Source organism: Balaenoptera borealis, assembly GCF_965194805.1.
Source record: "Balaenoptera borealis genome assembly, chromosome: 11".
In the NCBI taxonomy this organism is placed as follows: Eukaryota; Metazoa; Chordata; class Mammalia; order Artiodactyla; family Balaenopteridae; genus Balaenoptera; species Balaenoptera borealis.
Genome location: NC_138868.1, coordinates 11,874,583 through 11,888,978, shown reverse-complemented (window position 1 = coordinate 11,888,978; position 14,396 = coordinate 11,874,583). Strand labels below are relative to the sequence as shown.

General features: G+C 36.9%; 1 pseudogene across 1 annotated transcript; it reads right to left on the bottom strand.

Moving 5' to 3' along the window:
- Positions 1-514: 514 nt before the first annotated feature.
- Positions 515-14,087, bottom strand: LOC309605400 (olfactory receptor 5B12-like; annotated as a pseudogene). The gene has a single exon. The product of its transcript is annotated as an olfactory receptor 5B12-like (transcript).
- Positions 14,088-14,396: the final 309 nt, after the last annotated feature.

Sequence of the window (14,396 nt, the reverse complement as noted above, 5' to 3'; positions counted from 1 at the left end):
AACTCGTACAGAACACCTACTAAACGCTGGCAGAAGACCTCAGACTTCCCAAAAGGCAAGAAAATCCCTGGCCGTGAGGCTGACAGGGTCTTGGTGCTCAGGCTGGGTGTCAGGCCTGAGGCTTGGACGTGGAAGAGTCGAGTTCAGGATATTAGACTACCAGAGACCTCCTGGCCCCATGTAATATCAATAAGTGAGAGCTCTCCCAGAGATCTCCATCTCAGTGCTAAGACCCAGCACCACTCAAAAACCAGCAAACTCCAGTGCTGGACAGCCCATGCCAAACAACTAGCAAGACAGGAACACAACCCCACCTATTAGCAGAGAGGCTACCTAAAATCATAATAAGTTCACAGACACCCCAAAACACACCACCGGATGCAGTCCTGCCCACCAGAAAGACAAGATCCAGCCTCATTCACCAGAACACAGGCATGAGTCCCCTCCACCAGGAAGCCCACACGACCCACTGAACCAACCTTACCCACTGGGGGCAGAAACAGGAATTACGAACCAGCAGCATACAAAAAGGAGACCCCAAACACAGTAAGTTAAGCAAAATGAGAGACAGAGAAATACATAGAAGATGAAGGAGCAAAGTAAAAAACCACCAGAACAAACAAATGAAGAGGAAATAGGCAGTCTACCTGAAAAAGAATTCAGAGTAATGATAGTAAAGGTGATCCAAAATCTTGGAAATAGGATGCAGAAAATACAAGAAACATTTAACAAGGACCGAGAAGAACTAAAGAGCAAACAAACAGTGATGAACAACACAATAAATGAAATTTAAAATTCTCTAGAAAGAATCAATAGCAGAATAACTGAGGCAGAAGAATGGATGAGTGACCTGGAAGATAAAATAGTGGAAATAACTACCGCAGAGCAGAATGAAGAAAAAAGAATGAAAAGAATTGAGGACAGTCTCAGAGACCTCTGGGACAATATTAAATACACCAACATTCGAATTATAGGGGTCCCAGAAGAAGAAAAGAAAAAGAAAGGGGCTGAGAAAATATTTGAAGAGATTATAGTTGAAAACTTCCCTAATATGGGAAAGGAAATAGTCAGTCAAGTCCAGGAAGCACAGAGAGTCTCATACAGGATAAATCCAAGAAGAAACATACCAAGACACATATTAATCAAACTATCAAAAATTAAATACAAAGAAAAAAAATTAAAAGCAGCAAGGGAAAAGCAACAAATAACATACAAGGGAATCCTCATAAGGTTAACAGCTGATTTTTCAGCAGAAATTCTGAAAGCCAGAAGGGAGTGGCAGGACATATTGAAAGTGTTGAAAGGGAAAAACCTACAACCAAGATTACACTACCCAGCAAGGATCTCATTCAGGTTTGATGGAGAAATTAAAACCTTTACAGACAAGCAAAAGCTAAGAGAATTCAGCACCACCAAACCACCTTTACAACAAATGCTAAAGGAACTTCTCTAGGCAGGAAACACAAGAGAAGGAAAAGACCTACAAAAAGAAACCCAAAACAATTAAGAAAATGGTAATAGGAACATACATACTGATAATTACCTTAAATGTACATGGATTAAATGCTCCAACCAAAAGACAAAGACTGGCTGAATGGATACAAAAACAAGACCTGTATATATGCTGTCTACAAGAGACCCATTTCAGACCTAGGGACACATACAGACTGAAAGTAAGGGGATGGAAAAAGATATTCCATGCAAAACAAAGACTATTACAAGAGACAAAGAAGGACACTACATAATAATCAAGGGATCAATCCAAGAAGAAGATATAACAATTGTAAATATTTATGCACCCAACATAGGAGCACCTCAATACATAAGGAAAATACTAACAGCCATAAAAGGGGAAATCGACAGTAACACAATCATAGTAGGGGACTTTAACACCCCACTTTCACCAATGGACAGATCATCCAAAATGAAAATAAACAAGAAAACACAAGCTTTAAATGATACATTAAACAAGATGGACTTAATTGATATTTATAGGACATTCCATCCAAAAACAACAGAATACACATTCTTCTCAAGTGCACATGGAACATTCTCCAGGATAGATCATATCTTGGGTCACAAATCAAGCCTTGGTAAATTGAAGAAAATTGAAATCGTATCAAGTATCTTTTCCAACCACGATGCTATGAGACTAGATATCAATTACAGGAAAAAATCTGTAGGAAATACAAACACATGGAGGCTAAACAACACACTACTTAATAACCAAGAGATCACTGAAGAAATCAAAGAGGAAATCAAAAAATACCTAGAAACAAATGACAATGAAAACACGATGACCCAAAACCTATGGGATGCAGCAAAAGCAGTTCTAAGAGGGATGTTTATAGCTATACAAGCCTACCTTAAGAAACAAGAAACATCTCAAATAAACAACCTAACCTTACACCTAAAGCAATTAGAGAAAGAAGAACAAAAAAACCCCAAAGTTAGCAGAAGGAAAGAAATCATAAAGATCAGATCAGAAATAAATGAAAAAGAAATGAAGGAAATGATAGCAAAGATCAATAAAACTAAAAGCTGGTTCTTTGAGAAGATAAACAAAATTGATAAACCCCTAGCCAGACTGATCAAGAAAAAAGGGAGAAAACTCAAATCAACAGAATTAGAAATGAAAAAGGAGAAGTAACAACTGACACTGCAGAAATACAAAGAATCATGAGGGATTACTACAAGCAACTATATGCCAATAAAATGGACAACCTGGAAGAAATGGACAAATTCTTAGAAATGCACAACATTCCGAGACTGAAGCAGGAAGAAATAGAATATATGAACAGACCAATCACAAGCACTGAAATTGAAACTGTGATTAAAAATCTTCCAACAAACAAAAGCCCAGGACCACATGGCTTCACAGGTGAATTCTATCAAACATTTAGAGAAGAGCTAACACCGATCCTTCTCAAACTCTTCCAAAATATAGCAGAGGGAGGAACACTCCCAAACTCATTCTATGAGGCCACCAACACTCTGATACCAAAACCAGACAAAGATGTCCCAAAGAAAGAAAACCACAGGCCAATATCACTGATGAACATAGATGCAAAAATCCTCAACAAAATACTAGCAAACAGAATCCAACAGCACATTAAAAGGATCATACACTATGATGAAGTAGGGTTTATCCCAGAAATGCAAGGATTCTTCAATATACACAAAACAATCAACGTGATGCACCATATTAAAAAATTGAAGGAGAAAAACCATATGATCTTCTCAATAGATGCGGAGAAAGCTTTTGACAAAATTCAACACCTATTTATGATAAAAACCCTCCAGAAAGTATGTATAGAGGGAACTTACCTGAACATAATAAAGGCCATATACGACAAACCCACAGCCAACATCGTCCTCAGTGGTGAAAAACTGAAACCATTTCCACTAAGATCAGGAACAAGACAAGGTTGCCCACTCTCACCACTATTATTCAACATAGTTTTGGAAGTTTTAGCCACAGCAATCAGAGAAGAAAAAGAAATAAAGGGAATCCAAATCAGAAAAGAAGAAGTAAAGCTGTCACTGTTTGCAGATGACATGGTACTATATACATAGAGAAAGATGCTACCAGAAAACTGCTAAAGCTAATCAATGAATTTGGTAAAGTAGCAGGATACAAAATTAATGCACAGAAATCTCTTGCATTCCTATACACTAATGATGAAAAATCTGAAAGTGAAATTATAAAACACTCCCATTTACCATTGCAATAAAAAGAATAAAATATCTAGTAATAAACCTACCTAAGGAGACAAAAGACCTGTATGCAGAAAATTATAAGACACTGATGAAAGAAATTAAAGATGATACAAATAGATGGAGAGATATAGCATGTTCTTGGATTGGAAGAATCAACATTGTAAAAATGACTCTACTACCCAAAGCAATCTACAGATTCAGTGCAATCCCTATCAAACTACCACTGGCATTTTTCACAGAACTAGAACAAAAAATTTCACAATTTGTATGGAAACACAAAAGACCCTGAATAGCCAAAGCAATCTTGAGAAAGAAAAACGGAGCTGGAGCAATCAGGCTCCCTGACTTCAGACTATACTACAAAGCTACAGTAATGAAGACAGTATGGTACTGGCACAAAAACAGAAATATAGATCAGTGGAACAGTATAGAAAGCCCAGAGATAAACCCACGCACATATGGTCACCTTATCTTTGATAAAGGAGGCAAGAATATACAGTGGAGAAAAGACAGCCTCTTCAATAAGTGGTGCTGGGAAAACTGGACAGCTACATATAAAAGAATGAAATTAGAACACTCCCTAACACCATACACAAAAATAAACTCAAAATGGATTAAAGACCTAAATGTAAGGTCAGACACCATCAAACTCTTAGAGGAAAACATAGGCAGAACACTCTATGACATAAATCACAGCAAGATCCTTTTTGACCCACCTCCTAGAGAAATGAAAATAAAAACAAAAATAAACAAATGGGACCTAATGAAACTTAAAAGCTTTTGCACAACAAAGGAAACCATAAACAAGACAAAAAAACAACCTTCAGACTGGAAGAAAATATTTGCAAATGAAGCACCTGACAAAGGATTAATCTCCACAATATACAAGCAGCTCATGCAGCTCAATATGAAAAAAACAAAAAACCCAATCCAAAAATGGGCAGAAGACCGAAATAGACATTTCTCCAATGAAGATGTACAGATTGCCAACAAACACATAAAAGGATGTTCAGCATCACTAATCATTAGAGAAATGCAAATCAAAACTACAATGAGGTATTATCTCACACCGGTCAGAATGGCCACCATCAAAAAATCTACAAACAATAAATGCTAGATAGGGTGTGGAGAAAAGGTAATCCTCTGGCACTGTTGGTGGGAATGTAAATTGATACAGCCACTATGGAGAACAGTATGGAGGTTCCTTATTAAACTAAAAATAAAACTACCATGTGACCCAGCAATGCCACTACTGGGCATATACCCTGAGAAAACCATAATTCAAAAAGAAAAAAAAAAAAAAAGAGACACATACCACAATATTCATTGCAGTACTCTTTACAATAGCCAGGACATGGAAGCAACCTAAGTGTCCATCAACAGAGGAATGGATAAAGAAGATGTGGCACATATATACAATGGAGTATTACTCAGCCATAAAAAGAAACAAAATTGAGTTATTTCTAGTGAGGTGGATGGACCTAGACTCTGTACATTTCTGTCCAGAGTGAAGTAAGTCAGAAACAGAAAAACAAATACCATATGCTAACACATATATATGGAATCTAAAAAAAAAAAAAGTTCTGAAGAACCTAGGGGCAGGACAGGAATAAAGATGCAGACATAGAGAATGGACTTGAGGACACGGGGAGGGGGTAGGGTAAGCTGGGATGAAGTGAGAGAGTGGCATGGACATATATACACTACCAAATGTAAAATAGATAGCTAGTGGGAATCAGCTGCATAGCACAGGGAGATCAGCTCGGTGCTTTGTGACCACCTAGAGGGGTGGAATAGGGATGGTGGGAGGGAGATGCAAGATGGAGGGGATATGGGGATATATGTATACATATAGCTTATTCACTTTGTTATATAGTGGAAACTAACACAACAATGTAAAGCAATTATACTCCAATAAAGATGTTAAAAAAAAACCCAAAATGAATGTATTATCAGACACCAAAATCATTGTTTTAAATTATACTAATAAAAGTAGACTAATCCCACTTATGTTTGGACTCATTTTTCTGTCCACTCATGGATGTGTGAATTACATGTGGTTTGCATAAATGATGTTTCTTCGGGCATGTACTTAAATATACTTTGAGTGAAATGAGAGTGGGGATGATCATGTGAAATAATGAAATGTAATTAAGAAGAAATTTTATAATAAGACTTCTATGCTCAAGTTTGATACTTCTTAAGCTACTATTCCTGATATATCGTATTTGTAAGCCACTTCTGTCATAGACTTAATAAATAACTTGAGAAAGTACATTAAAAATTTACAAAATTGTTGGCCTAGCAAGTCAATATTTTCCCTAGCTTGATCTGACCTGTTTGGTACATAGTTGTTTCTATATAATTAAAATATGAATCTTATAGAAGACTTTGCCTTCCCTCTAGCCTTTTTAAAGGCAATCTTTACCTCTGTGTTCCTCAGGTGGATTCAGCATAGGAACGACTATAGCGTAGAACACAGTTGCCATTTTGTCTGTGTCCGTGGAATGGCGGGAGCTGGGCTGTAAGTACATGAAGGCACCTGTCCCATAGAAGATGGACACGGCAGTGAGGTGAGAAGCACAGGTGGAAAAGCCCTTCTGATGTCCTTCAGATGAGTGCATCCTCAGAATGGGGACAAATATAAACATGTAAGTGATCAACATGACCAAGACAGAAAAGATGATATTGAAGCCCACCAAAGCAAAAAACACCATCTCACTTCTGTTGTTGTCTGAGCATGAGAGAGCCAGGACAGGAGTACCATCACAGAAAAGTGATCAATCACATTGGATCTGCAGAAAGAGAGACTGAATATGTTCCAAGTGTGAATAGAGGCCTCCAGAAATCCAAGGACATAGGAACAAATGACCATCCATGCACACACCCTTGTTGTCATGACGTTGGTGTAATGTAGTGGTTTACATACTGCTGCATGACGGTCATAGGCCATTGAGGCCAAGAGAAATGTTTCCACAATGAGAAAGACTGTAAAAAAGAAAAACTGAGCAGCATATGCATTGTAGGAAATGACCTTGTCTCCTATGAGGAATCCGGCCACCACTTTGGGAGTGACAGCTGTGGAGTAACCAAAGTCCACCAGAGAGAGGTGACTGAGGAAGAAGAACATGGGAGTGTGGAGACGAGGGTCCAGCTGGGTCAACGTGATCACCCCCAAGTTCCCAACCAGAGTGATGAGGTAGATGAGAGTGAACACTAGAAAGAGGGGCATCTGCAGTTCTGGGGCATCAGTTATCCCAACAAAAATGAATTCAGTCACCTTTGTACTGTTCTCCATGGGGGTCATTTGTGCAATATGTGAATGACCTGTAGCAATGAGAAAAGAGGATCCGGGTAGTAACTGGGTTTAGAACTATCATGCCCAAGGTATGCCTTATGTCAGAATTCTCTGAATTTAAGATGGGCATAACAACAACTGGTAATTTTTAAATATTGGGAGAAACATAGAATGTGCTCGCTTAAAGGATTTTGGAGATAATATAATGCAATCTTCTACCCTAATAAATGACCAAATTAAAGTTCAGAGATGGAAAGTGACTTATGCATAAAATCACAGGATTTGTTACTAAATGATATATGTTGGCCTCCCAATTCAGATTTTCAAACACTGACACAGAATATGCGTGCAATAAAATAGGTTACTGTAATTGAATTCATTTCATTTCAGTTACCACTATTGTCTCAAGAGCAGCATTATATTCTACTAAAACATAGTTTAATACATCATGTTCTAGCATTCAGTAGTCTCATAGGATAATAGGACACATAGAATGTGTAGTTCCCACAGAGTGGGATACTGTAGAAACTCCTGTACAAGGAGTAAAGACATCCAGACAATAAAATTAAAAGTGTACATCCAGACTAAGGACATTTGGATGCAAGTTCTAGCTCCACTACGTACTAGATGGCCGACTTTGAGTATTGCTCAGTATCACTTGGCCATCAGTTTTCCCTTGAACTCATTATCAAACTGTAGTGATAAAGCAAACTGGCATCGTAGGCTTTTACACATTATGATTAGGACAGTTATTGGTCCATGTATTGATTAGAAGAGTGGATGTTGTAATAGAAGAATTCCAGATAACTCTGAAATCAAACATCCTATATCTTCACTCATTCCCTTTGCTTCTGCCCCAAATTTCTTCCACCCTCATATTCCATCTATGCCTTCCTCCAATTTTTCACACAATATTCCTCTTCTACTCAGATAGTGGCCAGTCCAGCTATACCAAGTAAGAATCCATTTACTTTCTGAGTCATCTTGCATGTTAACTAAGATGTCTGAGCCTCAGTTTCCCCATATGTAAAATAGATATAACAATATAGCCTGGCACTAAACAAGAATTTAAAAATATAGATATTCTAATAGTTAGAGATTGTGCAGGTTCTATCTAGGGATCCAAAATGTAGGTGAGGTTAAGGAAAGCTTCCTTGTCAGAATGAAATCTGGGATGTTATGATTTCACCCATTTCATTTGCCTTTGCATTAATCTTATTAATCTATCAACAGATAATGATGGCTTGAACCAAGGTGGACGTGAGAGAGGTAGTGAGAAATTACCCAGTTCTGGAGAAACTACCCAATTCAAAAGTAGGGCTGGCTGGATTTCCTGCTATATTGAATGTAGGGCATTAGAGAAAGAGGGAACAATGATGACTCCATTTTTTGTACAGTAACAAATGAAATGGTTTAGAAGAAGCAGATGTTTGAGAAAGAACAAGAAAGACGATTTCAGATTAGTCATGCTGAGTTTTAGATTCCTTTTAGCCATCTAATTTAGAAGGGTTGCATAAACAATTGGACCGGTTGCATCAGATTTTATTAATTCAAACTGTATTGGCAATTTTCTAATGGTTTAACATTCACATATCATATTAAATACACAAAACTAAATAAGACCAATAAAGGAGAAAGTTTGGAGAAAAAAAAATCAGAGTATGATAATGTTACAAACTCAAGAACATGGAACAATACAGCATTAAGAGGAAAGTGGAAGAGAAAACTGCCACCACTGAGATGGCTGCAAGGGCAGCACTGTCCCAGGACACAGACTTCAGTTGGACCAAGTAGGTAAAGGGACCTTTCAGAGGAGAGGTTAAGTGTATATTGGGTTATGTTGACAACTGACTATAATTCCAGAGGGCACGGTGGAATGATCACAAGTTGGGCAGGAGTGGCTGCTGGGCTTAGAAAAGGGGATATAAAGGGATGTGGACATGATTTAACAGGGGTTGAGAGTTGACCTGAGATTCCTCAGCTTCAGCTGGTAAGTGATACAGTGATAAAGAGAATCATGAGATTAGTCCTCAGGTCTCAAGGTAGAGGGTGACAACCAGGCTATGAGGTTGTGGGGTGGAAAGGAGGCTGAAGGTGTTGACAGAAGCCTGCAGTTTCCCACTCCCTCTTTACTCCTGCTGTTGGGGGGTAGGGAGGCATTATTATCCAGAGAAGACACCCTCTTGGTTCCTACTTACCTTAATCAATACACATCTTAGATGTCCCTAAATCTGGGGGGGAAATGTACTGAAAGCATTTCATTTTATTTTTTACCATCTTCTCAACAACGTGAAGGAGTGAGTCTTAATCCAGCATTTTCCTACGGGGGAGAAAAAACTAGTTTCAGGAACATTCTTGTGATAAAATTAACCTACTGATAAAAATAAGAATTATAAAAGGTCTTTGAATCATGTAGTGACCTTTTAGCAAACTTTTTGAAAAGATTTTTATGGATTAGACCACCACATATTGGGTGTTCAGGACAAAATTAAAAAATGCACAAGCTCTGTGGTGACCTAAATGGGAAGAAAATCTAAAAAAAAAAAAAAAAATGGTGTATATATGTATACATATAACTGATTCACTTTGCTGCAAAGTAGAAACTAACACAACATTGTAAAGCAAATAAACTCCAATAAAAATCTTTTTAAAAAAGTGCACAAGACATTCTGTGCCCTCAGTACAATTCAAATTTATTCTTCAGAGAATAACATGAGTTTCAAAGCTTTCATGAAGTCTTCAAAAATTCTTCCTCTTTAGACACTGCTTTTCCGTTATAACCTATAGAGCACCATTGATCACTTTGTTACTCATAATAATTTGTTTTATCTTAGTTTAAGCTTCATCCCCCATATAGAGCTTCAATACTGTATAAATAGACAAAAAACATAAATAATGAATTAAACTATGATAGCTAGAAACTACTGAGCACTTTCTATTTTCAGGGCACTATGTTACACCATGCATACTATACCTCCATTGATTTATCACCCAACCATGTGACATATTATCCTCATTTCACATATAAAGAAACTGAAGCTTACTGACAAGGAGTTACACCCTGAAGTCCATAAAACTAGCAAGTAACAGAGCTGGTATTTGAAGCCATGCCATTTTGAATCAAAGCCTGAGTTCTTGAACACTAAGCAACATTCCCTTAATATTTTATATATAAACTAAACTCTCTACCACAGCTCTGGGCAAAAAAAGTTACTCATTATATTGGCCTCTTCATGAATGACTATTTTATTGAGTCCATCATTCAGAAGCAATGTGGGGAAATAAGTTTGATCTTTGGAATCAAACACAGGATTAGCTAGTGGGAATTTGGCTAATACACTATCTCTCTGAATCCAAGCTGAGTGACAAGAACTGTATCCACACATGTTTACAATCAAATTCCTCTCCCCTCTCTCCAAAAGAAGAAGAAAAAATACTTCTACAGTTACATAAGTTTTGAGTAACACCAATTAATAAACCACATAAAGTGCTGGAATTTGTGCAGTAATTCATCCAACATTCATTCTCTCTCCAAGTACTAAGTAAGTGCTCACAGTATATCGGGTTGTGTGCTTTTCTAAGGTCTACAATAATATAAAAAACATAATCCCTGTTCAGGAAGTGTAGAAGATCAAGGGAGATATATAAAATGATCATTGTTGTAGGATATTCTTATTCTTTACTCCCAAGCAGAGAGCATTATTTTTGTCCCTCAAGCCAGTGTGACGGTAGAATGGTCTCATTTACACTATAGTTCACCAGTCAGTACATCTAACAGTTAAACATTCTGGGTGCCTAATGCCAGCAAAGCTTCAGAATAATAACTGGAGTCCAGGTCCCCTCATTCCCATAAATTGTTCCTTCTGGTGTGATTTTTACACCTCTTCTTTCAGTGCATTTTTATAATTGGTCTATTAGCCTGGGTCCCCCTCATTTATCTCTCTCTATCCCTACTCTTTTTCAATAATGTTGTTATGTGCTCTCCAGATTATAAGAAAATTTCAAATTGAGATCCAATTTGATACTCTCAAAGACCTTGGGATTAGCCGATGTAGCTAATATTACCATACTCCAAAAGAGGAAACTAAAAGTGAGAAAGGTTTAACAATTTGTCCAAGTTCTACAAGTTCATGCATGTCAAAGCAGGGACTCAAGACCCTCTTGTTCCTTTTATTTTTTTATAAGATAAATACATATTCTCCTTAAGAATTTCCATGGTGTTTGTGATACAGTCTCTTGTTAAAAACCACAGACACATAGTAACATTCAAGATGTTCAGTATTCAGTTATGAATAAATCAAGGGGGAAATGGGTGCCTTGATGTATTTTCCTGGTTACCTCTGTCCCTGAAAATTTATACAGATTGTAGATTTGATCAGAGGCTTACCTGGCTCCCTGAACAATGAACAGGCAAATTCAGCGCTTTCACATGAGTCTCAAAACAGAAATTCAGTCCGTAAAAGATAAGAAACATTCTACTGAGATGTTCTTAGTGTTTGATCAAAGGGAAAAGTTCTCCAAGGCAAGGAGAGATTGAGAAAAAAAATACTTAATGCCAGGGAAGTAGCTAACATGAATTGCATGGTAAGAGCTGCTGATCTCCCTTCTCAGATAAGTCACTAAATTGCTTTAAGTCACTGTATCTTCATCTATAAAATGGAAGTATTAGAAAGGTAGCCCCAAACAACATCTTCCCTAAAAGACTACTGCTGTCATGAGAAAGTAAGAGAATCCCTGCAATGTCCTGAAAAAGGGCCATAATCATAATCACAATCAAAGTCATGATTATTTGCAAGTATTTGCCATGGTCATTAGTGCAGGCGCTCAGTAAATCTCAGTTTGGGAGAAGGTCATCTTATATAACAGACACCATTGCCAATCAGTTGAATGAATGAATGGTCAAGGGGCTCTGGTATTTGGTCTGTTACCTGTAATATAAGGCCCAATGGAGTCATATGGGAACTTGAAGAGTGAAAGAGTTACACACCCATGGAACTCCCAAGGAACAAAGCCCCCATGAGAGGAACAACAGGTCCTTATCTCACACTACTGGAGAACAAGCGATGAATGTGTCTATAGGAATCCAGCTCTGCTTGTTGAGGGAGACCATGAGTGTATTAACATAACTTGCATTTATTCTCTTTCATAATGTTAAAATCAAGTTATATCATTACCTCTAGGGCCCCATATTGACATAAACATGGGGGGATAGGGACAGAGGGTTGTCTTTAAGTCAAATGGATCATAGAAATTATTGCATCCGTTAATTCATTTGAAATATTTGTATCATTGATAAGAATTATTCATTCATTCAACTACTTATTGATCCCAAATGAGTTTAGCCATAGTCCTGGCCCTGGGTGTATATATCCATGCAATACAAACATGGTTCTTAGTCTCATGTGCTTAAGTTTATACTGGAGAAGACAAAAATGAAACAAACTCACAAATAAGGATATAAAATTAAAAATAGAACAAGCTGCCCATATGAGAGTGAACAGTCAAAATCTACTTTGAATTGATTGGTCAGAATGCTTTTCTCAGGAGAATTAACACCTCAGCCAATACATAAAGGATGAATAGAGGTAGCATGGGAAAGATTGTCCCAAACGACATGAAGAGTTGTGGTAAGACCTCAAGTTGTCAAAGAAGTTTGTAGAATCTAAAGAAGCCAGAGGGACTGCAGCAGAGTTAGCAAGACCTGTTCCTTGGAAGTTTGTTTTCAGTGTCCTTTCCAGAACAAAATCTGTAAACAAACAAAAATGCTCATCCCAAACACTGAAATTATCAGGAGGAATGACTATTATGGATCATAGGACCAGCATGGATAACTGGTAAGAATAACGCAAATCTCGTCCTGCCTAAAGCAAAAACCATTGGGATTGGCGTTTAGCGTCAGACTGGAGTACATTTTATTCCAACTGATTTGGGAACCTGCATTATTGTAAGCCGAGCGATAACCTATTTCTCAAGGCGAATCCATCATACCTAAAAAGTATTCCTTACAGCCTATGAGTTTTAAAAGCCCCAGTGCAGTAATTCCTAGGATTTACTTTGTGATTTTTGAGTAATTAATGTCTACTATATCGAGGCATGACTGAATGGAATTCTCATACCAAGGTATTCAGACTCTGCATATATCATTAATCACCATCTTATACTATTAATGTTTTGAGGTTTTTTTTTTTGCTTGTCCTTGTAGAAACAGCTGCTGCTCTTATTACTGGAAATGCATTAGAATCTTTCTTTCCTCTAAGCTCATGCTTTTACCAGTATCTATTTAGTGTGAGAGATATGCAAACAGACACATCGAGATTTAAATACCAGACTCTCCATTTTGTACTTATGAAACCTTTAGCAAGCACTTGAAGTAAGATTGGCATGATGGTACTGTAGACATCATCACATTATAATATAGTTGGAAGGAGATTATATGTATATATATATCATATATATATATATCATATATATATGATGCAGTCACTATGCCTAAAGTGATAATCACTCAAAAATTTTATTATGATTGTTGTTATTCTTTTATTAGCTCACAAACATTCCTTGAGAACACGTGTACTAAACCCTTTTTTCCCAAGAAATACAGACACTTAACTTAAAATTGGAATATAAAACATGCACACAAATTATTATGCTACAAGTAATAAATGATGATTATGGTCAATGAAGTACAGGTCAGTTACTATTAGCATTTACAATGACTCTGATGTTAATTTCACTAATAGTATAATGTATATATATAGTATAATATATAGATTTATATGTTACACATATAACATATATAGTATAACATATGGCTGCTAAACATGTTATATGCCAGGCACTATCTAATATAGTACTCATAAAAAACCCTGTGTAGACGTTATTACCATCCTCTTTTAAAAATGTAAAGAAAACACACTTGGAGAAAATAAGGAACTCGCAAAGGACACACAGCAGGTATGTGTGAGAATTCAGGCTACAGAAATCCTAAGCATTACATTTAAGTTCTATGCTATGGTGCTAAGAAAGGTGTTACATACACAGTACAGAAGACCTGGTTTATGGTAGAAAGTAGATCCACAGAATTCTACTTCCTCAAGATGGTAATATTTATTCAAATATTTGTGATACGCTGCACAACCTTTCATGGAGATTTACTTATATGTGATTTTAAAGTTAAATTCATATTTGACAAATCCAGTGTTTCCTCAACTATATTTAATCCTGGACCTACTTTTTTAAGGAACCCCTACTAACTTCTTACAAAAAGGAATGTGAGAAAAAAAAGTAGTAAAGTCATTCAAACAACTGGCTTGTTCCTCACATTTGGAATCATATTTTAATTTAATGGAAGTCAAAAAGCAAATCTTAAAAGCAGCCA